The sequence below is a fragment of the Lycium barbarum genome, chromosome 6 (assembly GCF_019175385.1).
Source record: "Lycium barbarum isolate Lr01 chromosome 6, ASM1917538v2, whole genome shotgun sequence".
In the NCBI taxonomy this organism is placed as follows: domain Eukaryota; kingdom Viridiplantae; phylum Streptophyta; class Magnoliopsida; order Solanales; family Solanaceae; genus Lycium; species Lycium barbarum.
In genome coordinates, this window is record NC_083342.1 from 98,723,446 (window position 1) to 98,730,113 (window position 6,668).

A 6,668-nucleotide genomic window follows, 5' to 3' on the forward strand; every position below is an offset into this window, starting at 1 on the left:
TATCAATCAGTTTCACACAAACAACAATTCCGGAATTAATTATCGAACATCGTCCATCTCACAATCACTAGAGTAAAGAGTTTTATCAAGATATCAGTTTCACTCAAACAACGATACTGAATTATCACTGGTATCGGCTATGCATCATGAATGAATGAGAATGCGTGCAATGCGTGTATCAACATCAAGCTCAAGATCACAAGTACCAATAATGGGGTATGCCAATAACGTATCAATCAGTTTCACATAATCAACAATTTCGAAATTGATCATCGGACATCGGCGATCTCACAATCACTTGAGTAAAGAGTTTTATCAAGATATCAGTTTCACTCAATCAACGATACCGGATTATCACTGGGTATGGCCATGCATCATGAATGGATAAGAATGCATGCAATGTGTGTATCAACATCAACAATCAAGCCCAATATCACAAGTACCAATAATGGGGTATGCCAATAATGTATCTATATCACAATAGCAACAATGGGTATGCCAGTAATGTATCTATATCACGATACCAACAGTGGGTATGCAAACAATATATCCGAACTACAAATACCACAACAATACAATCCTAAGATTTCATCCCAAATATCCAATTCCTATACATGCATTCTTTGTTCCTTTTAATACATGAATATATAAAACTAACCGGAGTCTACCGAAAGGGAAGCCATAACTTACCTGGCAGCCGAACAGGTGCCACGAACCCACATGTTGCCTTGTCTTTCGAAGCGTCTCCAAATAATCAAAATCTATCACATATGAATTCTATGTAAGAAACCATGAATAATGATACCCATATTGGCTACCTTTTATTCGGGTCAAATTCCAATCCTTAATTTAAGAAAAACGGGTCTTAAGGGCAAAACGAAAATTTTATGACCAAATTACCAAATTCAATACTAAAAAGTCAAAACCCCTTACTTTAATCATAGGAATACTCAATTAATTCTCAAAATCATCATTTATATGAAACCCCCAAATTTGGGTCTAAGAACCCTAACTTTGATTCAAGAAATTCAACTTCATAAAGATGGGTTATTGATAAACCAGCCTAGATACAACATTATCTAGCATAAACAGCAATATTAACATCATTAATTACAATCTAGGAAGTAAATTCGTTTTTAGAATTCTTTTATGAAAAACCCCATAAACCCTCCTTTGATTCTAAGGATTCTATGGTTAGAATAAGGATTAGGAGATGAAACTAAATGATTATGGGACAAGAACCTTACCTTAGTGGAGAAATAGGTAGAAAATCCTTCAATTCTTCTCTCTCTAGCCCTTAGAACGAACTTAGAATAAATGGGGAATGTTTAAGGATTTATGAAATAAAAGGAGTATTCTGGTACAATTATGCCGCTACAGCGGCCATCGTGCCGCCCCAGCGGTACCGCACCAGCGATGCTCAGACCGCTATGGCGGTCTAGCCTCAAAGTTCTTCACTGCTCCAGCAGCACCATAACCGCCCCAGCTGTGCCGCTGTAGCGTTACTGGTGCTGCTGCAGCGGACACCAGCAGATCAGATACCAGAAAGTTTTCCCAAGTTTCACCATTTGATCCGATTTTTCGACTAGTTCCCGAGGCCATCTGCTCACATACCATACACGTAGACACACGTAAAAACACGCTACAAATGCGCCCGTGGCTTCGAAATTCCCAACGGAGCTCTCGTTGATCGGGTTAACTTTGGGTCAACTCTTTTTCACTTTAAGCCTATATTTCACAAAAGTTGCTTGAATCCCGATCTAGATACCTTGAGAAGCGTGCCAACGGTCCCCTCGGATAAAAAATAAGGTAATCACTGCTCGGGAAAGGGCAAAAATACCGAAAAGACTATAACGACCAAACGGGTAGTTACATAATATAGGAAAAATGTTGTCCGAATTTTGTTAACTAATTAACTAGCTAAGTTGGGTGTGTAAGTGATCCTACAGCCTGATTGTTGTATGAATCATCTTGGTTGTAGATTTGCAAGTTTGGAAGGATAAGCGTAAAGTAGTTAAGGAGACGACAAAGTATGTTGAGGCTGTCCCTTTCTTTCTTAAGGCATGATTCCATTGCTTCAAGCTTACACAAAGTTAAAGTATGTCTATAATGATTCCTCTCTTAGAAATATTAGAAGCATATGTTCTTGAGGTTCTTATGATATTGTTGATCCTTATCTCATGATTATTGGTTATTGATCTCATATTATGGTTATTGATCTTATTAGTGATGTTGATGTATGATTATTGTTCCTTCAAGGTGAGATATATCCATGATAATAGTTCCATAATAATAATCGGAGGTTTACCGACCTTACGTCACTCCAACAAAGTCATAGCTTTTCTTTGGGCTCTCATGCATGCTTTATATATCTGTATGTATTTTCTCACACCGACCTGCGTTATAGTCGGCCAGGCAGGCACTTAGATATGCACACCACTGCAATGGGCATGTTATGATATTACCCTGGACGCGGGATGATGATAACACTGAGCCTATATGGCCGGGTACGGTATTATATATATATATATATATGATTTGTTTTTAAAAGGCAGGCATGCATGACATTCGCCTTAAGAGGCATTCAGAGGTACATGTTGATCTCTCCTATCTTATGTTATCTCCATATTTTCATTATGTTGTTATTCATGTCTTACATACTCATTGCATTATTCGTACTGACGTCCTTTTGTTAGCGGATGCTGCATTCATGCCCGCAGGTAGATAGGGAGAAGGTTCAGACTCATAGGTTGACTTCTCAACAGTTGTACAAGAGCACTCCACTTGTTCCGGAGTTGCAGTCCAGTTGGTATGATCCCTTTTTATGTATAGATGGGTATGGCGGGATCCTGTCCCGTCTTTATTATGTTATGCACTCCAGTAGAGGCTTCTAAACAGATATGTAAAGTTAGATGCTCTATGACCTTCTCGGTCCATGTTTTATTTTATCATCATTTTGATAGCCTTGCCGGCATGTGTATTTGGATCAGTTTGATGATGTATATATATTATCTTTTGGGCTTGTGTACTATACAGTTTATGATATTTATGAGTTAGCATGATGGCCCACTCAGGTATGTATATGAGATTCATATACGTGTTGTGGTGCTCGGTAAGTTAGCTCCGGGTGCCCGTCATGACCTTCTAGTTAGGTCATGACAACAAGATAAGGAGATATTTGCCAAGTTGAATAGAGATTTGTCCAAGTTGTTTGACATGAAAGACTTGGGCCCAACACAACAAATTCTAGAGATGAAGATTGTTCGAGAAAGAACAAGCAGAAAGTTGTGGCTATCTCAAAGTACATTGAACGTCTGACTAGAACGCTTCAACATGAAGATTGCTAAACCCGTTAGAACGCCTCTTGCTGTCCATCTGAAGTTGAGCAAGCGGATGTGTCCTACAACAAAGGAGGAAAAATATAGCATGACAAAAGTTCCTTATTCTTCAGCAGTCGGAAGCTTAATGTATATGATGATATGCACTAGACCTGATATTGCTCATGCAGTGGGTGTTGTTAGCAGGTTTCTTGAAAATCCTAGGAAAGAACATTGGGAAGCAGTCAAGTGAATACTTAGATATCTCAGTTATACGTCAGAGAAATGCTTAATTATGCTCTGGAGCATCACATCCTGTCCTGACAGGATGTACAGATTTAGATATGGCAAGTGATATTGATAACAAAAAATCCAATAATAGATATTTGTTTACTTTTTCAGGAAGAGCTATATCATGGCAGTCGAACTTAAAGAAGTGTGTTACACTCTCTACAACTGAAGCAGAGTACATTGTCGTTATTGAAGCTGGCAAAGAGATGATATAGCTAAAACGGTTCCTTCAAGAGATTGGATTGCATCAGAAGGAGTATGTGGTCTATTATGACAGTCAAAGTGCAATAGACTTGATCAAGAACTCTGTGTATCATGCAAGAATGAAGCATATCAACGTGAGATATCACTGGATTGGGAAAAAGATAGAGGATGGATCTATGCAAGTCAAAAAGATCCCCACAGCTAAGAATCCTTCAGATATGTTCACGAAGGTGGTACCAAGAGACAAATTCAAGCTTTGCAAGGAACTTGTCGGCATGCACTCAAACTAGAACCTCAGTGTTACCTCCTTCGGGTGAATAGGATTCGAGAGGAAGATTGATGGAGTCCATCCCATTTATTTGCAATTGGCATGTGACAATTTTCTTGGATGATAAATAAACTTGGGCAGCAAGACGAAATTTGTAGATGACAAATTTTAGTTCTTTTTCTTTTTTCTTCTTTTGGTTCTTGGAGGCCAAGTATGGTCTCCTCTAAATGGAGATCATTTATTCCATTTGTAATCACACCAACAAAGAGAGAAAGAAGAGTGAGGCATCACAGGCAGGGTTTAAGAAACATAGTATGTGAGGAAAAATAGAGAGTATGAGCAATATTATAGTGAGGTCAAAAAATCAGATAGCGTTAGTTCTGCTAAGTGTGTAGTGGTCTTTGGAGTATTTTACTCATACCTACAAAGTGTAAAATCCTTGCTATAGTGATATCAGCTGCTCCTCTCAGCCCGTGATTTTTCCCTTATTTAGAAGGGCTTTCACGTAAAAATCGTGGTGTCATTATCGCTCTTTTTATTCTTCTTGATTAACGTATCTCGATGCTACATTATTGTTTTGCTATTAATACTGTGATTATTATTTCTGTGGCGGGTTTATTGTAACGACCCGTTTGGTCGTTATAGTCTTTTCGGCATTTTCACTCATTCCCGAGCATTGATTAGCTCATTTTTGACCCGAGGGGACTGTTGATACGCTTTTTGAAGTGTCTAGACCGGATTCGGGCAATTTTGTGAAATATAGGCTTAAAAGTAAAAAATGCTTGACCTAAAGTTGACTTTTGGGTAAACGAACCTTTTTCGAAATTCCGTCGATTTCGACAGGTCCAGATGGTCATTTAGAACTTGTGTGTGTATTTGGTTTGGTTCCCATTACACTCGGATGCATTTTGGGACTTGGGTTGGGAAATTAGAATTAAGGCATCGGGGGTTGACTCGGTCACTGAGAACTTTATTGAGAATTTTGAGGCCACAGGCTCGTTCGTAGCATGTTTTTATGTGTGGCTATGTGTATAGTATGTGAGAAAATGGCCTCGGGAATTAGTCAGAAATCGGATCAAATTGTGATACTTGGGAGAGCTTTCTGGCGTCTGGTGACCGCTTTGGCGGCACCAGCACTGCGACAGCGGCACCAGCACTGCGACAGCAGCACCGCTGGAGCGATCAATGGAATTTTGCTATTACTGCTGAAGCAGCACCACTGGGGCGGTCCTAGTGCCACTAAAGCGGGTGACGAGGAGTTTGTTAAATTAATGAAGTGTTAAAAGCCCTTAGACCCTCATTATTTTCCATCTCGATATTTGAGCTTGAGGGAACTGCTCTTAGAGATATTTGGAGGAGATTCTTAGAGGTAAATCTTGCTGATTCCCTTACTCTTCCTTAAATCATAATCATCTTAGATTCTCCCCTTCCCCTTAGTGATGGAAGTTGGAAGAGGGTTTTGATGAACACTTTATCTAGGATTGGTAATGATAAATTGATGATGTTTATGTTAGATTTTAATGAATCTAAGCATATTAATCATATACCTTCCATTCCTAATATTGAATTTCGGAATCAAGGAATTAGGGTTTATACCTAATCTGGGAGGTTTTGCTTTAAATAAGAAATTAGGCTAATCCTTGTGTTAAATCAGCAATTAGTGGTTGGGTTATGATCACCTAGTGCTTAATTTGATATTTTGCTTCAGAATTTCCCGTTTTGCCCTTGTGGACCCGTTTCCCCAAATTTCTAGGGCTAGAATTGACCTAATTTGAATAGTAGCAATATTAGTATCATTCTTCATGATTTCTAATCTAGAATTCGATTATGCTTAGACTACTTTGGGTCTGAGGTTCAGCGGAAAGGCAAAGAAAAGGAGTGAGTTATTGGTATTGTGGTTCGGCTAGCCAGGTAGGTTATGGCTTACCTATGGTTAGACTTCGTATAGCAAAACACATATTTAGATTATATTATTGGAGATAGCATGCGAACCTTCAAATATGAAGTCGGGTTGGATATCGCCTTAGGTTAGGCCCTGTTATGTGTTGTGCTACGGGGACATCGATATTTCCGTCCGGAGTACATGTGTACACCGCATTTGCATGGCATTGCATTTCATTCATACCATTATTGCATTGCATTGCATTATGACTTGATTTGAGATGTTTGGGGTTGTATTGGATTGGATATATTTAGACTTGGCACAATTGGGATTAGATGCTTTACATAGGTGATGACGGATAATTGGAATTGATTGTATTGGCTTATACTTGCTGGTGCTTATCTGCTTTATTATCTGAATTGTGTTAGCTATGCTTAGTCGGCCGACGAAGCCTACCAGTATTGTTGTTTGTACCGACCTGCACTTGCTGCATTCTTTTATGAATGCAGAGTATCGGGTCGGATCCACTTCTGTGACGCGTGGCTGATCGTCGCTTCATCTTTCTCTTGAGTTTCCAGGGTGAGCATGGTCGTCCATTTCCTTGAAGACTTTCTATCTTTATGTCCTATTCTATTCAAAGACATAGACACTTTATGTAGTAGTATTCCAGATTGTATTATTTCCCTTTAGATGCTCTTGTGTTATT